Source organism: Scyliorhinus torazame, chromosome 11, assembly GCF_047496885.1.
Source record: "Scyliorhinus torazame isolate Kashiwa2021f chromosome 11, sScyTor2.1, whole genome shotgun sequence".
NCBI lineage: Eukaryota > Metazoa > Chordata > Chondrichthyes > Carcharhiniformes > Scyliorhinidae > Scyliorhinus > Scyliorhinus torazame.
In genome coordinates, this window is record NC_092717.1 from 199,610,020 (window position 1) to 199,632,592 (window position 22,573).

General features: G+C 51.4%; 1 protein-coding gene across 8 annotated transcripts in view; it reads right to left on the minus strand.

Annotated features, from left to right (window-relative positions):
• LOC140385759 (protein NDRG1-like) overlaps window positions 1–22,573 on the minus strand; it is a 120,524-nt gene that overhangs the window by 48,217 nt on the left and 49,734 nt on the right. The window lies entirely within an intron of this gene.

A 22,573-nucleotide genomic window follows, 5' to 3' on the forward strand; every position in this document is an offset into this window, starting at 1 on the left:
ACAAGGGACTTTCGGTACTTGGGGATCCAGATAGCCAAGAATTGGGGTACATTACATAGGCTTAATTTAACGTGGTTGGTGGAACAGATGGAGGAGGACTTTAAGAGATGGGACATGGTGTCCCTGTCACTGGCAGGTAGGGTGCAGGCGGTTAAAATGGTGGTCCTCCAGAGATTCCTTTTTGTGTTTCAGTGCCTCCCGGTGGTGGTCACGAAGACTTTTTTCAAAAGAATCGAGAAGAGTATTATGAGTTGTGTGGGGGCCGGGAAGACCCAGAGAGTGAGGAGGGGATTTTTGCAGCGCAGTAGGGACAGGGGGGGCTGGCACTACCGAGCCTAAGTGAGTACTACTGGGCCGCCAATATTTCAATGGTGTGTAAGTGGATGGGAGAAGAGGAGGGAGCGGCGTGGAAGAGATTGGAGAGGGCGTCCTGCAGGGGGACTAGCGTACAAGCTATGGTGACGGCACCGTTGCCGTTCTCACCGAAGAAATACACCACAAGCCCGGTGGTGGTGGCTACATTGAAAATTTGGGGGCAGTGGAGACGGCATAGGGGAAGGACGGGAGCCTTGGTGCGGTCCCCGATAAGTAATAACCATAGGTTTGTTCCGGGGAGAATGGATGGGGGATTTGGAGCATGGCAAAGAGCAGGGGTAGCACAATTGAGAGATCTGTTCGTAGATGGGACGTTTGCGAGTCTGGGAGCGCTGATGGAAAAATATGGGTTGCCCCAAGGGAATGCATTTCGGTATATGCAACTGAGGGCTTTTGCGAGGCAACAGGTGAGAGAATTCCCGCAGCTCCCGACGCAGGAGGTGCAGGATAGAGTGATCTCAGAGACATGGGTGGGGGGTTGGTAAGGTGTCGGACATATATAGGGAATTGAGGGACAAGGGGGAGATCATGGTAGATGAGCTGAAAGGGAAATGGGAAGAAGAGCTGGGGGAGGAGATTGAGGAGGGGCTGTGGGCTGATGCCCTACGTAGGGTAAACTCATCGTCCTCGTGTGCCAGGCTAAGCCTGATACAATTTAAGGTGTTACACAGGGCGCATATGACTGGAGCACGGCTCAGTAAATTTTTTGGGATAGAGGATAGGTGTGCGAGATGCTCGAGAAGCCCAGCGAATCACACCCACATGTTCTGGTCATGCCCGGCACTACAGGGGTTTTGGGTGGGGGTGGCAAAGGTGCTTTCGAAGGTGGTGGGGGTCCAGGTCGAACCAAGCTGGGGGTTAGCTATATTTGGGGTTGCAGAGGAGCCGGGAGTGCAGGAGGCGAGAGAGGCTGATGTTTTGGCCTTTGCGTCCCTGCCCGGCGCAGGATATTGTTAATGTGGAAGGAAGCCAAACCCCCGGGTGTGGAGACCTGGTTAAACGACATGGCAGGGTTTATAAAGTTAGAACGGATTAAGTTCGTACTAAGGGGTTCGGCTCAAGGGTTCACCAGGCGGTGGCAACCGTTCGTCGACTACCTCACAGAAAGATAGAGGGAATGGAAAAGAAGAAGACAACAGCAACAACCCATGGGGGGGGGGGGGGGGGGGGGGGAGGAATCGGACAGACTCTCAGGGATGTTATTGTATATGTATAGGCACTTGTTTTAGGTAAGGTATATTGGACTGTTAGATTGTATCTTTGGAGAGTATTTATTTTTGACAAGGCAGTTGCCATTTAGTTTGGTTTTTGTTCATATATTATTTATTTATTTGTTTAAAACTGGCCACTGTTATTTATATTGCTTTATTGTTGTTTAAAAGAAACACTACGTACTGTTATGTTTGGCCAAAAAATCTTGAAGAAAATATATTTAAAAAAAAATAAAAAATAAAACTGGAACGGATAAAGTTCGCACTAAGAGGTTCGGCACAAGGGTTCACCAGGCGGTGGCAACCGTTCATTGACTATCTCGCAGAACGATAAAGGAACTGGGAAAGTAGCAGCAGCAACCCGGGGGGGGTGGGGGGCTCGGGTGGGTCCTCAGGGGAGTTTTTGTATGGATATTTTTACTTGAATATGTATATTGGCTTGTTTGACTTTATTATTTGGGAGAGTTAATATTATGTTATGGCAGTTGCCATTTAGTTTATATATTATTTATTTGTTAAAAACGGTCACTATTATTTATATTGTTTTATTGTTGTCAAAGGGAAAACATTTTGGACTGTTTTGTTTGGCTGAAAAAATTTGAATAAAATATATTTTTTTTAAAAAAAGGATGCGGGGGGGATCTTATTGAAACATATAAAATGATGCAGGGAATAGATAGGATAGGATAGAAGTGGGTAGGGTAGAAGTGGGTAGGTTGTTTCCACTGGTCTGAAGAGATAGGAGAGGTCTTGAACGAGTACTTTTCTTCTGTATTTACAAATGAGAGGGGTCATATTGTTGGAGAGGACAGTGTGAAACAGACTGGTAAGCTCGAGGAAATACTTATTAGGAAGGAAGACGTTTTGGGCATTTTGAAAAACCTGAGGATAGACAAGTCCCCCCGGGCCGGGTGGGATATACCCAAGGATTCTATGGGAAGCAAGAGATGAAATTGCAGAGCCGTTGACAATGATCTTTTCGTCCTCACTGTCAACAGGGGTGGTACCAGGGGATTGGAGAGTGGCAAATGTCGTGCCCTTGTTCAAAAAAGGGAATAGGGATAACCCTGGGAATTACAGGCCAGTTAGTCTTACTTCGGTGGTAGGCAAAGTCATGGAAAGGGTACTGAAGGATAGGATTTCTGAGCATCTGGAAAGACACTGCTTGATTAGGGATAGTCAGCAGGGATTTGTGATGGGTAGGTCTTGCCTTACAAGTCTTATTGAATTCTTTGAGGAGGTGACCAAGCATGTGGATGAAGGTAAAGCAGTGGATGTAGTGTACATGGATTTTAATAAGGCATTTGATAAAGTTCCCCATGGTAGGCTTCTGCAGAAAGTAAGGAGGCATGGGATAGTGGGAAATTTGGCCTGTTGGATAACAAACTGGCTAACCGATAGAAGTCAGAGAATGGTGGTGGATGGCAAATATTCAGCCTGGATCCCAGTTACCAGTGGCGTACCGCAATGATCAGTTCTGGGTCCTCTGCTGTTTGTGATTTTCATTAATGACTTGGATAAGGGAGTTGAAGGGTGGGTCAGTAAATTTGCAGGCGATACGAAGATTGGTGGAATTGTGGATAGTGAGGAGGGCTGTTGTCGGCTGCAGAGCTGGGCTGAGAAGTGGCAGATGGAGTTTAACCCTGAAAAGTGTGAGGTTGTCCATTTTGGAAGGACAAATATGAATGCGGAATACAGGGTTAACGGTAGAGTTCTTGGCAATGTGGAGGAGCAGAGAGATCTTGGGGTCTATGTTCATAGATCTTTGAAAGTTGCCACTCAAGTGGATAGAGCTGTGAAGAAGGCCTATGGTGTGCTAGCTAGCGTTCATTAACAGAGGGATTGAATTTAAGAGCCGTGAGGTGATGATGCAGCTGTACAAAACTTTGGTAAGGCCACATTTGGAGTACTGTGTACAGTTCTGGTCGCCTCATTTTAGGAAGGATGTGGAAGCTTTGGAAAAGGTGCAAAGGAGATTTACCAGGATGTTGCCTGGAATATAGGGTAGGTCTTACGAGGAAAGGTTGAGGGTGCTAGGCCTTTTCTCATTAGAACGGAGAAGGATGAGGGGCGACTTGATAGAGATTTATAAGATGATGAGGGGAATAGATAGAGTGGAACAAACCATTACAAGGGACATAAATTTAAGGTGAATGTTGGAAGATATAGGGGGGGGGGGGGATGTCAGAGGTAGGTTCTTTACCCAGAGAGTAGTGGGGGCATGGAATGCACTGCCTGTGGAAGTAGTTGAGTCGGAAACATTAGGGACCTTCAAGCAGCTATTGGATAGGTACATGGATTACGGTAAAATGATATAGTGTAGATTTATTTGTTCTTAAGGGCAGCACGGTAGCATTGTGGATAGCACAATTGCTTCACAGCTCCAGGGTCCCAGGTTCGATACCGGCTTGGGTCACTGTCTGTGCGGGGTCTGCACATCCTCCCAGTGTCTGCGTGGGTTTCCTCCGGGTGCTCTGGTTTACTCCCACAGTCCAAAGATGTGCAGGTTAGGTGGATTGGTCATGATAAATTGCCCTTAGTGTCCAAAATTGCCCTTAGTGTTGGGTGGAGGTGTTGACTTTGGGTAGGGTGCTCTTTCCAAGAGCCGGTGCAGACGCAATGGGCCGAATGGCCTCCTTCTGCACTGTAAATTCAATGATAATCTATGATTAATCTAGGACAAAGGTTCGGCACAACATCGTGGGCCGAAGGGCCTGTTCTGTGCTGTATTTTTCTATGTTCTATGGTCGGGGAAAGCAGAAATAAGGGGAAGTAGATTTAGGACCGAGTTGAGGAGAAACTTCTTCACCCAAAGGGTTGTGAATCTCTGGAATTCCTTGCCCAGTGAAGCAGTTGAGACTCCTTCTTTTAACGTTTTTAAGAAAAAGATAGATACCTTTCTAAAGAATAAAGGGACTCGGGGATATGGTGTACGGGCCGGAGAGTGGGGCTGAGTCCACAAAGATCAGCCATGATCTCATTAAATGGCGGAGCAGGCTCGAGGGGCCAGATGGCCTACTCCTGTTCCTAGTTCTTATGTTCTAAGATATTAGGGTTCCCACATTCTTGAGCGCAACTTCAATCTCCTTAGAGGTTTACTGCAACCGGAGAAGCCAGGCACTAAATAAGAGATGAGGACAGTTGTGAAGGATGATCTAGACTCGGACTATGTAGAGTCCATTTGGGTGGAAGTAAAAAAACATGGGAAACACATTGGGGGGGGGGGTCTATGCACTAAATCTACCAGAACAGTACTGTCATGCGAGAGTGCCTTTAAGAACTGGATGTTTAAGCAATGTACCTTTAAGAAAACAGTAATGTCATAGAGTGGGTGGAGCTCAGCTCAGTTCAGCCATTTTGCAGGTTTTTAGTTTCAGTTTGAAAAGTGCCTGACTGTTTTGCTGGAGCTGAAGGCAACCAAGCTAATATGTCTCTACCATTCTACAAAAAATATATATATCCTTTGACCTGATGTGATACCATTTAAAGGTGTTAGGTCTTTTGGAAGTTTGAAGGAACATTTTAAGGAGTTATTTACTGTTGCAATATTTTCTGAGTTATCTTTGAAGTAAGGGGTGTTAAGAGATCCAATGTTTATGTAAGATGTTAAGTTGAGTTCATGTGTCCATCCACGTGTCCATACTTGTAATCCCACACCTGGGGAACAAGCCATGTGTGAGGAAAAGCAACAAATACATTAAAGGGAGAGGTTGGTTGAACTCCATGATACATTTTGGGGTTCTGAAAATGCCTCGCCCATAACAATTGGGGGCTCGAGGGGGATAAAAGTCTATCTATTGGATTGGCTTTTGTGAACTTAAAGACAGTGAAGGATTGTTGCTTTTCCGGTGTGGTATTTTAGTTTAAGTGGAGAGAGTGTTGTGAACAATGGCTCTTTCAGAGGCTCAGAAGTTTTTGGGGGTGGAGAATGTCACACGTAGTACTTTATGGACAGAAACGAAAAACAGACTGTTAGATTTGGCAAGAACATTGCAGTTAACATTACCTGACAAAATGCGAAAAGATGAGGTAATTATGGCGGTGGTTAAGCATTTAAAGTTGCCTGAGATAGAGTTTGACTCATTGGAAATGGCAAAAATTCAGTTGCAGATTAAACAAATGGAACATGAGAAAGAATTAAAGCGGCTGGCATATGAGAGTGAGAGAGAGGAAAAAGAAAGAGAAAGAGAGAGAGAGGAAAAAGAAAAGGAGAGAGAAGAAAGGAGAAAAGAAAGAATAGCCCTAGCAGAACAAAAAGAAAAAGGTGTAATGATATCCACATTAACATATCATGGTGCAATCACACACACACACTGATGGACAGGTAGTTGGACCAACCAACACACACCGCAGCCAATCACCAGCGAGAGCACACGCACTATAAAACAGGGAACACCACAGTTCCCGCTCATTCTACCAGGAAATAGCTCAGAGCACAGAGCTCACAGCATGCCACTCAGACATAGACCATGTGCTGAGTGCGTCACCAAGATAGTGATAGGGCTGGGTCCACAGGTTAGCTGGTGAAGTACGAACCACAGCCAGAAGTTAATAGTTATTATTGTACAGAACAATAAAACAGTTGTACCATCTGCAACTGTGTTTGGTTCGTTTGTTAATGGGAACACCCAACACGACAAAAGGGAGATACAGATCAGGGAAAAAGATAGAGAGGGAGTTTGAACTTCAGAAAATGGCCATGAAACATGACAATCAGTTAAAATTGGCAGACGTAAAGGGACATGTACAGTTGGAGGAGATGGATGAGGATAATGAGACAGAGCGTCACAGTCGAAGACGTGGTGAGAATCTATTTAAATATGTCAAAGCATTGCCAAGGTTTGATGAGAAGGAAGTGGAAGCCTTTTTCATTTCATTTGAGAAGGTAGCTAAACAAATGAAATGGCCACAGGACATGTGGGTGTTACTGATTCAAACAAAGCTGGAAGGTAGAGCTAGTGAAGTGTTTACATCACTACCGGAGGATGTATCTGGAACGTATGAGGAGATGAATAAATCCATCTTAAGTGCATATGAGCTAGTGCCTCAAGCTTACAGACAAAAGGTTTAGAAATTTAAGGAAAGAATTTGGTCAAACATACATGGAGTTTGAAAGGCTCAAACGGAGTAATTTTGATAGATGGATAAGGGCTTTGAAAATAGATCAAACGTATGAAGCTCTGAGAAATTATACTTTTGGAGGAGTTTAAAAATTCAATTCCTGATGTAGTGAGAACTCATGTGGAAGAACAGAGGATTAAAACTGCGAGATTAGCAGCGGAAATGGCAGATGATTATGAATTAGTTCATAAATCAAATATTGGTTTCCAACATCAGTTTCAGGCGGTGAGGGATAGAAACTGGGGACATGAGAAACACGCAAGTGGTAAAGGTAAAGGTGATCTGATGGGAGACAATAAAGAGAGTGTACCTCAGATTAAAAAAGAAATCCAGGAGGGTAGAAAAGAAATTAAAAGTTTCAGATGTTTTCACTGTAATAAACTGGGCCATGTAAAGTCAGTGTTGGTGGTTGAAGAAAAGCACTGGGAAGGCTGATGTGGTAAAACAGGATAAGACAGTGGGGTTTGTTAGAGTGGTAAAGGAAGGCCCAAGGGAAGCGAAGGAGGTGCAAACGATTGTGCAGCCTGTTCAAGAAGTAATTGTTAAGAAGGTGCCAGATGTCTTTAAAGAATTTACTTGTGTGGGTAAAGTTTACTCATGTGCATCAGGAGGAGCAGGTAAAGAAGTCACAATTTTAAGAGATACAGGGGCGAGTCACACTTTAATGGTAAGAGATGAGGAATTACGTTGTTTGGGAAGAATGTTCCCAGAAAAGGTGGAATTCAGGGTGAGAGGAATAGCGTTCCATTATACTAAGGTAAGGTTGGAAAGTCCAGTGAAGAGTGGTGAAGTGGCAGTAGGAGTAATAGAGAAACTATCTTGTCCAGGAATACAGGGCGCGATTCACCACTCCCACGCCGAAGTGGCCGCGCCGTCGTGAACGCCGTCAAAGTTCACGACGGCGCGAAACGGCCCCGATCCCGACCGATTCAGGGGCCAAAAATGGACTAGGATCGGGGCCGCGAGAACCTCGGGATGGGGGGGGGGGGGGGGGGGGCGTGCCGCGAAGGCCGCGTCGTCACCGCGCGACGCCCGAATGACGCAGCACTGCATCATAAATTGCGCAATCCGCGCACAGAGGACCCGGAAGAGAAGAGAGGAGATGGCTGAGCCCCGAAGAGTCGCACCGAGGTTCCGGGACACGGACCTGGACACCCTGGTGGATGAGGTGGAACGGAGAAGGGACACCCTCTGCCCAAGACATGGGCATGGCCAGCCATCCAGCACGGTGAGGCGCGGCTGGCGGGAGGTGGGCACCACAGTCAGTGCTGTGGGGCAGACCCCCCGGACGGGGGAGCAGTGCCGCAAGAAGCTGCACGACCTCACCCGGGCTGCCAGGGTAAGTGCCATGAGGGTGCCCCCAGGCTCCCCCAGGACGGAGGGGATGGGGGGAAAGAGACTGGGGCATCAGGGGCGATGTTGGGGGGGGGGGGGGGGGGGGGGGGGGGTCACGGTGTCCAACTATCTACTCGACCCACATGAGCCCCGGGACCACCCCTGGAGCGAAGCCATGGTGTGCTGTCTCCTGAACCAGCAACAATGTTGTCTATATCTGCATGCCCTGATGATACCCGCCTAATGATGATGCTTTATCCAACCAACACCCCCCCCCCCCCCTCGACAAGACAGCGCACAGCCAGCGGGAGCGCCTGAGAACCGGAGGGGGTTCTCCGGTCCTGCACCCCCTAACTGTTCACGAGCAGAGGGCCCTGGACCTCGCTGGGGGATCCGCCACCCAGGAGGTCGCACCATGCCAGGTCGGAGGCGCAGAAGCAAGTGAGAGAACCCTGCATGTCCTCTCCACCCCCAACCCGTCATCGCCCCCCCTCACACTCTGGCCACTGCACCCCCGATCCCATCCCCCCTCACACTCTGGCCACTGCACCCCTAATCCCATCCCCCCCTCACACTCTGGCCACTGCACCCCCGATCCCATGCCCCCTCACACTGCGCACCCACCACCACCATACACCCAGGCCACCGTGTCGAACGAACCCCAAATCTTTTATGTTCCCCAGGGCCATCCGCCGAACCTTCAGGGACGTCTCGCCCAGGAAGCAGCGCAACGCCGCCCACCGCAACTGCACCCAGGGACGCACGCCAGGGGTTGGCAGTCGGTCGGACAGGAGGGCAGACCTCACAGTCTGGGACACAGGACCGGGACGCTGAGACCACCGGGACAGACATGAGGGGCACAGGGTGGACAGTAATGCCGAAGCCCACATCACGGCCACACACCCGCTGGATCGAACTGGAGGTCAAGACGACATAGCCCGCATGGAGCTTGCGCCGGGCCATGAGGGGGACCAGTACACACCAGACTTCTTGACGGATGATGACCTCGAGCTTGCGGCACTGCTGTCTCCCACACCGTTCACCATCGCAGAGACACTCACCTCGGTCGGGCATATAAGTGATGAGCCTCCCGGGTCACTGTCTGGTGCGCACCCCACAGCCGAGCCGGTACAGCAGGTGGAGTTTGGAGCAGCCGAGGGGCTGGACGGTCGGCGGGCAGCCCAGGCCCATCAGCCAGCTGCCACCCAGACGGTTCCCGGGTTCCTGGATGTAATTGACCCACCCGGACAACCGATGCGTGTGGACACCCAGGGACTGAGTAACGGGATGAGGACCATCTTCCAGGACCTGCACACTCAGCTGGAGGATCCGCGTCCAGGAGCAGGGAGTGGTGCCGCTCATCGCAGCCACCCAGGCCGACACTGCACGTGTGGCGTCCGCGGTGGAGGCAATGGGTGAAGGGGTTTCGGCCATGGGTCGGGTTCTGCAAGGCGTTGGGCTTCACGTGCACGTGTCATCCATGGCCCAGGAGAGGGCTGCCCTCTCACAGGCAGCCATCTCACAGAGCCAACACGACATTGCCGCCGCTCTCCGGGCCCTGGCTGAGTCTCACCATGCCATGGCCCGGTCCCAGCAAGCGATGACACTGTCCTAGCAGTCGGTTGCGGAGAGCATTGACCGCCTGGCGCACGCGATGGATGGCGTCGCGCACTCAACAGGTCGAGATCGCACAGACCTTGGCAGGAATGTGGCACTCCCTGGGCCCCGTCTCGGCGAACATTCGGACCGTGGTCGATACCGCTGCAGGCCTCCAGGACTGGCAGCGCCAGCTTTCGGGGGTGCGACGGGGCATGTCTCCGAGCGCATCTCCGTCCCACAGTGAGGCCCGGGGGCCACCGGGCTCCCCGAGGGAGGTGGTGGTTCTGGGGCCCGACTCGGTAGCCCCATCAAGGGACGTCCCGGTACACTCGGCCTCCCCCCGTTCCGTCCCTGGCGCATCTGGTGGGGAGTAGGCAGATCAGGGTGGCACCACGCCATCCAGCACGCCCGCAGAGCAGCCTGGCCCATCGAAGCCGGGCCGCCCCAGGAAACGTGTGCCGACGGGGAGCCATGTCGAAGGGCGTGATTCACAGCAGTCCACCTCCACTCCTGCTGTACCATCTGGGAACACACCTAGACGTAGTGGTAAGGCAAAGTCGTTAGGCACGTAAGAGGTTGGCACGGGTGCAGGGCATAGTCTAGCTGTAGTGGGTAGGGCACCCATGTTTACCACGAATAAACGCACTGTTAAATTTGACTTGTAAGACTGTGTGCTATGTCCGGTGCCAGGGGCCTCGCGAGGGTGCCCGATTGGCGTAGTGGCATACGAGCCGTTCAAGGTCTGTTCCGGATGTGCTAACCCTTTCCCCCCCCCCATAATCGGACACAGTTGTCCTCGGTACACCAACGCCAGCCACCCCACAGGCAAGTGGTGAAATATCCGTTATCGCAGAGCGGGCTGTCATCATTCAACATGGCATTGTTCACACCCGCTTACCCAATCATCAATGTTGTGCAATCCCGTAGTGCCGCAGTGGTACGGTGATGTGGAATTGTTGCCGTGAACGCGGTGCGGGGGGGGGCGCTGTGTGGTGCCCGTATACAGGAGTGACGGTGCAAGTGGCAGTGTTCAGCGAATCCCACCCCCACAGTGCGTGAACCGTGCAACCACCAACGCGTCGCGTGCCCGCTGTCCGCGGCGGAGACGCCGCGCAGCCTCCTGGGCGTAACGAGCAGCCGGGCAGTGTCTGCGTCCTCCCCCCACCCTGATGCGCCCCATCATCCTCATCCTCCTCTTCCCCATCCCCCTAGTTTGCGTTGGCTCCGGTGCCGTCAGGTCCTCCCTCCGACTCCTCCACCAGGTCATCTCCCCTCTGCATGACAATGTTGTGCAGTGCACAGCAAACCACAACCATGCGACCGACCCCGTTGGGTTGGTACTGCAGGGCCCCTCCTGATCGGTCCAGGCATCTGAAGCGCATCTTCAGCAGCCCGAGGCACCCCTCCACCACACCCCTGGTTGCTGCATGTGCCTCGTTGTATAGGCTCTCCGCGTTGGTGTGAGGCCTCCATATTGGCGTCAGCAGCCATGACCTCAATGGATAGCCCTTGTCGCCCAGCAACCAGCCCCTCAGCCGGGGGGGGGGGGGGGGGGGGGGGGGGGGGGGGGGGCATCCATCGAACATTGCGGGGATGAACGACTGTGCCAGAATGTAGGCGTCATGCACACTGCTGGGGTACTTTGCACACACGTGCATGATCTTCATGTGGGGGTCGCACACCACCTGAATGTTCATGGAGTATGCGCCCTTTCTGTTCATGAACACTTCAATGCTGTCTGCAGGCGGGCGCATGGGGACGTGCACACCATCGATGACACCCTGGACCATTGGTATCCCGGCCACCTTGGCGAATCCACGTGCACGTGCTTCCTACTGTGCTCGGTCCTTGGGGAATTGAATGTACCTGTCCACGATGGCGTACAAGGCGTCGGTGACGGCCCTGATGCACCTGTGGACCGATGCCTGTGATATCCCGGATAGGTCCCCGCTCGGCGCCTGGAAGGAACCGGTCGCATAAAAGTGTAGGGCCACCGTCACCTTGACGGAGACTGGTATCGCGGGTCCTCCTCCCATTTCACGTGATGCGAGGTGCGCCACGAGCTGGCATATATGTGCGACCGTCTCCCTGCTGAACCGTAGTCTCCTCCTGCATGTGATGTCCGTTAGGGCCTCGAACGACATTCTGTCACGGTACACCCTCAGCCTTGCTGGACGCCTGTGGCACCACCATCGGTGGATCCTCCTGCTTTCTCTCCCCCCCCCCCCCCCCAAAGCACTTCCTCTGCATTCCTCACCGTCTGGCGGTCAATGTTCCCCTCGGCAACCCCCTGTACATTCGGGTCCTGAGCGCCTGCGGCCTGAACTGGGGGTCACGCCGTCGGGACTTCGGCCCATCCGGGCCCGAGAATAGCAGGGGTGTCGGAGAATCGCCGTTTTGGGTGTCTCGGGCGATTCTCCGGCCTGCACAGCGCAGAGCTCGACGGGGCCGTTCTCGCCGCTTGGGAGAATCGCGGGAGGGCGTCGGATCGGCGTCGCGGGAAATTTTGGCGGCCCTGGCGATTCTCCCAAACGGCGCGGTTTACCCACGGTTAGCCCACAGTTTATCCTGGCTAATGATATAGCTGGATCGCAGATGGGAGTGAGGCCAACTGTATTTGATAAGCCAGTGGAAAATCAGACAACTGAAGTGTTGAAGGACGAATACCTGGGATTTTTCCGGATTGTGTAGTAACAAGGTCGCAAAGTCCCAGGTTAAGACAAGAGGAGAAATCAAAGAGTGAAGATGAAGTTGAAGTGCAATTATCAGAAACGATGGTTGAAAAAGAACAGGTGGAGGATGAGGCGGATATTTTTAGTTCAGGAAAATTGGTGGAGTTACAACAGAAAGATGTAGAAATAAAATGGATATATCAGAAAGCATATACGGAAGAGGAATCTGAGAGTATACCAGTGTTATTACCGTAAAAATGATGTCTTGATGAGAAAATGGAGACCTTTACATATGCAGGCAGATGAAAAGTGGGCAGAAGTTCATCAAGCAGTATTGCCGGTAGGGTATAGAAAGGAGGTGTTGAGAGTTGCACATGATGTACCAGTGGGAGGTCATTTGGGAGTAAGGAAAACTCAAGCTAAAATCCAGAAACATTTTTATTGGCCTGGACTACATAAAGATGCAGTTAAATTTTGTCAATCATGTCACACATGTCAAGTGATAGGGAAACCTCAAGCAGTGATGAAACCAGCGCCCTTAATACCCATTCCAGCCTTTGGGGAACGTCTTACAAGGGTCCTAATCGATTGTGTAGGACCGCTTCCTAAAACAAAAAGTGGGAATCAATATCTTAACTGTAATGGATGTGTCGACTAGGTTTCCAGAGGCCACTTGCAGTTGCGGCTATGCAGAGCTAAGTCGCACCTTCGGCAGCTCCCGCTTGGAACAGACTTTTGGGCTCTTTTCAGGGCCCCCAACGGCATTTTTTCGACATTTCCCGGTGTGGGAAGAAGACTGCAACATTCCCCCGACAGTGTATGGCTTGGACCAGGAGCGGGGGGGGGGGGGGGGGGGGGGGGACTAAAAATGTGGTGGTGAACCCAAAGAAGGTGCGAGGGAAGAAGAGCAAGATGGCCGCGGGCGGGGACCAGGCAGCATGGATGCAGTGAGCGCAGGAGGTTATCCAGCGCTGCTTCAGGGAGCTCAAAGCGGACCTGCTGGAGCCGATGAAGGCTTCTATCGATAAGCTACTGGAGACCCAAATGGCCCAGGGGGGTGGCGATCCGCGAGGTCCGACAAAAGATCTCCTATAACAAGGACGAGATCTTGGGCCTAGCGGTAACGGTGGAGGCGCTCCACAAGAAATGGCAGGAACGGTTCGAGGAGATGGAGAATCGGTTGATGCGGAAGAATCTGCAGATCCTGGGCCTCCCGGAGGGGCTGGACGTGGTCACCATGTTAAACTCGCTGATGGGAGCGGGGTCCTTCCAGGGGCCCCTGGAAGGGGCCCATAGAGTGCTGGCGAGGAGGCCCAAGGCTAACGAGCCGCCTAGAGCGGTGCTGGTGCGGTTTCATCGGCTCGCTGATCAAGAGTGCGTGCTCAGATGGGACAAGAAAGAGAGGAGCAGCAGGTGGGAGAACGCGGAGGTTCGAATATATCAGGACTGGAGCGCGGAGGTGGCGAAGAAGAGGGCCGGGTACAACCGGGCGAAGGCGGTGCTGCACAGGAAGGGGGTGAAGTTTGGCATGCTGCAGCCGGCACCACTGTGGGTCACCTACAAGGACCGACACCATTATTTTGAGTCCCCGGAGGAGGCGTGGGCCTTTGTTCAGGCCGAGAAGCTGGACACAAACGGAGGGTCAGGATGGGTGGTCGGGGATTGCTGTTGGTGTTACATTTTGAGGGGGGGTTCTTTGCTCGTTTCTTTTTGATTCGGTGAGGTGGTTGGGGTGGGTTGGGCACTGTTTTTGTTGGGTCTGTCGGGTGGGCTTTTGGAGGGAGGGTCTGTCGGGTGGGCTTTTGGAGGGGGGTAAGTAAATGGGGTAGGGGTGGATGGCCGGCAGGGGGAGATGTGGCCCCGCGGAGGAAGGGGAGACCCGAGTAGGGGGTGATGGGACTGGGCCTGTAAAAAGGAGCTGCGTCAGGGGTGGCGGGGCAGGTGGGAAGTGCGGGCTTTTTCCCGCGCTGAAGGCTGGAGGGGGCGGGGCAGCGAGGGTTGTTTCCTGCGCTTGGGATGGAAGGGGGAGGCGGAGAGCCTGCTGATGGGTAACGGAGGAGGAGGAGGGGATGTCCCACAATGGGAGGAGTCGAAGGAGAGGTGGGAGTGGCCAGGGTCAGCTGACTTGTGGGAGTGCAATGGGGGGAGCAAAACAGGTAGGAGGGGTCCTAGTTTGGGCGGGGGGGGGGGGGAACGGGTTGCTGCTGGTATGGTCAAGGGGGAGCTGGAGCGAGTAGAGGGGGTTGGGACAGGGGTCTGCCGCCGTGGGGAACAGGCCAGGCGTGGGGTGCGGGCGAGTGGCTGGCCGAGGAAGGGTTATGGCTAATCGGGTAGCCCCCTGATCCGGCTGGTAACCTGGAACATAAGGGGACTGAAGGGGCCTGTCAAGCGGGCCCGGGTGTTCGCGCCCCTGAAGGGGCTGGAGGCGGATGTGATCATGCTCCAGGAGACACACCTGAAGGTGGCAGACCAGTTTGAGGAAGGGGTGGGTAGGTCAGGTGTTTCATTCGGGCTGGATGCCAAAAAACAGGGGTGTGGGGATCTTGGTTGGAAAGAGGGTGTCGTTCGAGGCGTCGAGCATTGTGACAGACAATGGCAGCAGGTATGTAATGGTAAGTGGTAAGCTGCAAGGGGAGAGGGTGTTGCTGGTCAACGTGTACGCCCCGAACTGGGACGATGCGGGTTTTATGCGGCGCATGTTGAGTCGGATCCCGGACTTGGAAGTGGGTGGCCTGACAATGGGGGGGGGGGGGGGGGGGGGGGGGGTGAAAACCTCAACATGTTGTTGGATCCGGCACTGGACCGCTCCAGGTCTAGGACGGGTAGGAAGCCGGCGGCGGCTAAAGTGCTGAGGGGGTTTATGGACCAGATGGGAGGGGTGAATCCTTGGAGATTTGCAAGGCCAGGGGCTAGGGAATTTTCATTCTTCTCGCATGTTCATAAGGCCTATTCCCGGATCGGCTTTTTTTTTTTGTTATGAGCAGGCGGCTGATAGCGAGAGTAGAGGATACCGAGTACTCGGCGATAGCCATTTCGGATCACGCCCCGCACTGGGTGAACCTAGAGCTTGGGGAGGAGAGGGACCACCGCCCGTTGTGGCGCTTGGAGGTGGGGATGTTGGCGGACGAGGTGGTGAGTGAGCGGGTCCGAGGAAGCATAGAGAGATACCTGGAGGCCAACGATAACGGGGAGGTCAGAGTGGGGATGGTCTGGGAGGCGCTGGTTAGGGGAGAGCTGATCTCCATTAGGGCCCACAAGGAGAGGAGAGAGCAGAGGGAGAGGCTGGTGGGGAAGATGGTGAGGGTAGACAGGAGGTATGCGGAGGTGCCCGAGGAGGAACTGTTGAGGGAGAGGCGTAGCCTCCAGGCCGAATTCGACCTGTTGACCACGAGGAAGGCGGAGGCGCAGTGGAGGAAGGCCCAGGGGGCGATTTATGAATATGGGGAAAAGGCAAGCCGGATGCTGGCGCATCAGCTTCGGAAGCGGGACGCAGCTAGGGAGATCGGGGGAGTTAAGGATAGGGGAGGGAGTGTGGTGCGGAGTGGGGTTGGCATCAATGGGGTCTTCAGGGATTTTTATATGAGGAACTGTATCGGTCCGAGCCCCCACTGGAGGGAGGGAGGAATGGGACGCTTTCTGGACCAATTGAGGTTCCCGAAGGTGGAGGAGGGACTGGTGGCGGGATTAGGGGCCCCGATTGGGCTGGAGGAACTGGCCAAAGGGATAGGGAGCATGCAGGCGGGGAAGGCACCGGGGCCGGACGGTTTCCCGGTCGAATTCTATAAAACATATTTGGACCTGTTGGGCCCATTGCTAGGACCTTCAATGAGGCAAGGGAGGGAGGCTTTGCCCCTGACGATGTCCCGGGCACTGATCTCCTTGATTTTGAAGCGGGACAAGGATCCCCTGCAGTGTGGGTCTTACAGGCTGATTTCGTTGTTAAACGTAGATGCCAAAGTGCTGGCTAAAGTCTTAGCCACGAGAATGGAGGACTGAGTGCTGCAGGTGATCCACGAAGACCAGACGGGGTTCGTGAAGGGGAGGCAGTTGAACGCGAATGTGCGGAGGCTCCGGAATGTTATGATGCCGGCGAAGGAGGGGGAGGCAGAGATAGTGGTGGCGATGGACGCTGAGAAGGCCTTCGATAGGGTAGAGTGGGGGTACTTGTGGGAGGTGCTGAAGAGGTTCGGGTTTGGGGAGGGGTTAATCAGGTGGGTTAGGCTGTTGTACGAGGTCCCGATGGAGAGTGTGGCCACGAACAAGAAGATGTCTGAGTACTTTCGGTTACATCGAGGGACGAGGCAGGGGTGTCCCCTGTCCCCCCCTGCTCTTCGCACTGGCGACTGAACCCCTGGCTATGGCACGGAGGGAGTCAAGGAACTGGAGGGGGTTGGTGCGGGGTGGGGAGGACCATAGGGTGTCGCTCTCTGCGGACGACTTGCTGCTATATGTGGTGCACCCGGTGGGGGGAATGCCGAAGGTAATGAGGATCCTCAGGGAGTTCGGGGATTTTTCAGGGTATAAGCTCAACATGGGGAAAAGCGAGTTGTTAGTGGTTCACCCAGGGAACCAGGAGAGGGGGAATGGCGAGCTCCCACTAAAAAGGGCGGAGAGGAGCTTTGTGTATTTGGGGGTCCAGGCGGCCAGGAGCTGGGGGGGGCCCTGCATAGACTTAATTTCACGAGGCTAGTGGAGCAAATGGAGGAGTTCAAGAGGTGGGACGCGTTGCCGCTGTCCCTGGCGGGTAGGGTGCAGTCAGTTAAGATGACGGTGCACCCAAGGTTTTTGTTCCTGTTCCAGTGCCTCCCCATTCTTATCCCGAAGGCCTTCTTTAGGCGGGTCAACAGGAGCATAACGGGGTTTGTGTGGGCGCGAGGGACTCCGAGGGTGAGAAGGGTGTTCCTGGAGCGGAGTAGGGATGGGGGGGGGGGGGGGGGGGGGGGGGAGATGGCACTGCCCAACCTCTGTCAGTACTACTGGGCTGCCAATGTGGCGATGGTGCACAAGTGGGTGATGGAGGGCGAGGGGGCTGCATGGAAGAGGCTGGAGACGGCGTCTTGAGAGTACGAGTCTGGAGGCACTGACAACGGCGCCGCTGCCGCTCCCTCCAATGAGGTATACCACGGGCCCAGTGGTGGCGGCTACCCTCAAAATCTGAGGGCAGTGGAGGCAGCACAGGGGGGGGGGGGGGGGGGGGGGGGGGGGGGGGGGGGGGGAAGTGGGGGGCTTGGTGTGGACCCCAATCCCCCAAGGGGGAACCACAGGTTTGTCCCAGGGAGAATGGGTGGAGGGTTTTCAGGGTGGCACAGGGCAGGGATAAGAAGGTTGGGGGACTGGTTTGTGGATGGGAGGTTCGTGAACTGGGTGAGCTGGAGGAGAAGTATGGGCTCCCCCCAGGGAACACCTTTAGGTATCTACAGGTAAGGGCGTTTGCCAGGCGGCAAGTGGTAGAATTCCTGCTGCTGCTGCCACGCACGGTACAGGACAGGGTGCTCTCGGGGGGGTGGGTTGGAGAGGGGAAGATCTCGGCAACTTACCAGGAGAGGGGGAGGCCTCGGTGGTGGAGTTGAAAGGTAAGTGGGTGGAGGAGTTGGGGGAGGAGATCGAGAAGGGGACATGGGCAGATGCCCTTGGGAGGGTGAACTCTTCCTCTTTGTGTGCGAGGCTCAGCATCATACAGTTTAAGGTACTGCACAGGGCACACATGACCGGAACAAGGATGAGCCAGTTTTTTTGGGGTGAGGACAGGTGTGTTGGATGCTCAGCGAGCGCTGCAAACCACACCCATATGATCTGGACATGCCCAGTGCTGGAGGAGTTTTGGAAGGGCGTAGCAAGGACGGTGTTGAGGGTGGTAGGATCCAGGGTCAAACCGGGCTGGGGGCTCGCAATATTTGGGGTTGCAGGGGAGCCGGGAGTGCAGGAGGCGAAAGAGGCCGGTATTCTGGCCTTTGTGTCCCTGGTAGCCCGGCGAAGGATTCTTCTTCAGTGGAAGGATGCGAGGCCCCCAAGCGTGGAATCCTGGATCAACGATATGGCGGGGCCTATTAAATTGGAGAGGGTGAAATTTGCCTGAAGGGGATCGGTGCAAGGGTTTTTCAGGCGGTGGCAACCGTTCTTGGACTTCCTGGCAGAACGGTAGACAATGGTCAGCAGCAGCAGCAGCAACCCGGGGGGGGGGGGGGGGGGGGGGTCTATTTTATTTTTGGTGGTCTACACTGGGGGATCTGAGGGGGTGTATATATTTGCTATGTGTTAATTTGGGGTGTTAATTTATTATTTATGTATAGGGTGAAGGGGGGCACGGGGGTGGTTTTATTTTGTATTTAATTCTATTGGGTTCCTTTTTCATTTTGTCGTTGATATTTTGTGAAAACTTCAATAAAAATTATTTTTTTTAAAAAAAGGTTTCCAGAGGCCGTTCCAGTACGTAATATTACAGCTAAACGGATTGTGGAGGTGTTACTTAAATTCTTTACTAGATGTGGACTACCCACTGAAAGTCAATCGGATCAAGGATCAAATTTTACCTCAAGGTTATTCAAAGAAGTTATGGATAGCTTAGGATTAAAACAATTTAAATCAACTGCGCACCATCCAGAATCGCAGGGAGCGTTAGAAAGGTGGCATCAGACATGAAAGACAATGTTGAGGGTGTATTGTCAAGATTATCCAGAGGATTGGGATAAAGGAATCCCATTCGTATTGTTTGCAATTCGGGATGCACCTAATGAGTCTACCAAATTTAGTCCCTTTGAACTAATTTTTGGTCACGAGGTAAGAGGACCACTTAAATTGATTAAGGAAAAATTAGTGGGTGAGAAATCGGAAATTACACTATTGGATTAAGTGTCAAATTTTTGGGAACGATTAAATAGAGCAGGTGAATTGGCTAGACAACATTTGAAAGTTGCACAAAATGTGTTGAAACAGGTAGCGGACAAGAAATCCAAAGTTCGTAGTTTTGCCAGTGGGGATAAAGTTTTAGTGTTGTTACCAGTGGTAGGGGAGCCTTTAAAGCTAGGTTTTGTGGACCGTATCAGATCGAAAGGAAATTAAGTGAGGTGAATTATGTGGTAAAAACACCAGATAGAAGGAAGACTCACCGAGTGTGTCATGTGAATATGCTTAAAAGGTACTTTGAAAGGGAAGGAGAGAAAAAGTAGGTTTTAATGATTCGAACTCAAAGTGACGAACCAAATCCAGATGACTGTGAATTTGACATACCTCAAATTAAATTGGAAAATGAGGATGTTCTTAAAAATTGGGATGAATTGTTAAGTTACCTTCCAGAGGAAAAACGAACTGACTTGAAAGAGTTATTGATATCACATGGGCAAGTTTGTAGAGCTAAATTGGGAAGTACTAAAATGGCTATACATGATGTAGATGTGGGAAATGCTGTTCCTATCAAACAACATCCATATAGACTTAATCCTTTAAAACTGGCACAGGTTAACAGAGATTGAGTGTATGCTGAAGAATGGCATAATTGAAGTGGGTTGCAGCCAATGGAGCTCACCCATAGTGATGGTACCTAAACCAGACGGTACCCAACGGTTGTGTGTGGACTATAGAAAGGTGAATGCAGTTACAAGAAAGGACTCTTATCCTGTCCCACCATTGAAGGATTGCATGGAGAAAGGGGGACAACCTGTTTTTATTTCCAACTTCCAGACATGGAAAGAACATTTAAAACATCGTATGGAGTTCTTTGATCGACTTCAGGAGGCGGGTTTGGTGATAAACCTTGCCGAAAGTGAATTTGAAGCCCGAATCACTTTCTTTGAGGAGTTTCCGATACCCTCCAGACGAAGGGAAATAATGCGATTTCTTAGCATGAATAAATTTGATCGAACCTTTGTGCAAATGTTTTGTGGCGTGATTACTCCACTGATGGACTTTCTTAGCATTTCAATGGACAGCGGACTTTCAACAGGCATTTGACTGCCTGAAAGCTGTGATCACCAATGTTCCTGCATTGGAGAATTGCAAGGGACTCTGTGGTCAGATTGAACTAAATTATCTGATTCTGAAGAGAAATGCCGAGGAGTAGAGAAATGGATGGATCGTGCAGAGACATTGTTCAAAGAGACTGTCAATCGAGAAGGATTTTGGTTGGAGGAAGAACAACAAAGAAAAATGGACTATATTATTATACCTGTTTGCATGTGGTGTTTTTCTAAAAAAACAAAAAAGTATATTTATTGTGTACATTTCTTCGTGGATAGTGCAAAAGTGAAAAATGAAACCATCTTGAAGTTGATGGTTTATTTTTTTTTCTTGGGGGAGGTGTCATGCGGGTGCCTTTAAGAACTGGATGTTTAAGCAACGTACCTTTAAGAAAACAGTGATGTCATAGAGTGGGTGGAGCTCAGTTCAGTTCAGCCATTTTGCAGGTTTTTAGTTTCAGTTTGAAAAGTGCCTGGCTGTTTTTGCTGAGAGCAGTTTAAAAGTGCCTGGCTGTTTTGCTGGAGCTGAAGGCAACCAAGCTAATATGTCTCTACCATTCTACAAAAAATATATATATCCTTTAACCTGATGTGATACCGTTTAAAGGTGTTAGGTCTCTTGGAAGTTTGAAGGAACATTTTAAGGAGTGATGTACTGTTGCAATATTTTCTGAGTTATCTTTGAAGTAAGGGGTGTTAAGAGATCCAATGTTTATTCAAGACGTGAAGTTGAGTTCATGGAATAAACCGTGTTTTGTGTTTAAAAATCCACGTGTTCATAATTGTAATTCCACACCTAGGGAAAAAGCCGTGAGCTCGGAAAAGCAACAAATCATAGAATTTACAATGCAGGAGGCCATTCTGCCCATCGAGTTTGCACCGGCTCTTGGAAAGAGCACCCTACCCAAGTCCACACCTCCACCCTAGCCCCATAACCTAGTAACCCCACCCAACACTTGAGGGCAATTTATCATGGCCAATCCACCTAACCTGCACATCTTTGGACTGTGGGAGGAAATCGGAGCACCCGGAGGAAACCCACGCAGACACGGGGAGAAGGTGCAGACTCCGCACAGACAGTGACCCAAGCCGGAATCGAACCTGGGGCCCTGGAGCTGTGAAGCAATTGTGCTATCCACAATGCTACCGTGCTGCCTTAATACATTAAAGGGGGAGGTTGGTTGAATTCCATTACATTTTGGGGTTCTGAAATCGCCTCCCCCATAACAGTAGCCACACTGTAGGAAAGGGTATAAATCAACAAATAATTAGGAGCGTGTAAAAAGAATAGAGCAATAATTATGGGTGACTTTAATGTTATCTTGATTGGGATAATCAAGTTGGTAACGGTAGCTACGACAATTAATTTATAGAGAGCATTAGGGATGGTTCCTTGAGCAATATGTCATGGAGCCAACCAGGAAACAGGCCATCTTGCATCTGGTAATGGGTAATGAGGCAGGTTTTATAAATGACCTCAGAGTAAAAGATCCCCAGAGCAGCACGGTGGCGCAGTGATTAGCACTGCTGCCTCACTTACTGCCAGAAACCATTCAGACAGTGCAGCCTCTGATAACCAAATTCCTGCTCCCACCCACTAATCAGGTAGCAAACCTGGCCAGGAAGCTTTATTTCAATGTTTTAACAAAGACTGGCAGAGACTTCCATGTCCAAAGTCTTTCCTCGTGTGCCGCCTGCTACTGACTCATAGCTGCCCTTCCCAGCCCACTGTGCCCTTCCCAGCCCACTGTAAAAATCAATGCCAAGACTGAGACAGAAACACAGACATACAATAAAATGTGATTAGACAGTGCGATTAAGTGAAAAATGAGACATGTTAGCAACTTGGTATTCTGTGGAAAAATGCTAGAGCCTTTAGATGTTTAGTTTCACCGATTTTCAAATTGATTTTATTTTAAGTTTATACGTAAAGTTTAGCACAACCAGAACAGCCCATGTGGAGTAACACCAATTCAGAATAGAAGTCCAGATAGACAATGCGTAAACATAAAATCAATGCGTACAAACAGGATTTCCACAGAGGCAGGCAATCTATAATAAAGAAAGGTCAGGTTTGTACCATCGTTTCTTAGAAGTTCTGACTATTGTAAAGTGCATCTTGGCTTCTAAAATATAGCTTTTGAATAGACAAAGAATGGGTGCAGCTAGAACCACAACTTAAGGGCTCTCCTCGAGACAGACAAGGAGAGAACACTGATCTCATGTCTATGGATAGAGTTGATTCAGCTGCAGCTCAATGTCAAAGATCTGAAAAGGCCTTAAAAAAAGTATAAAAGCCACTAAATAA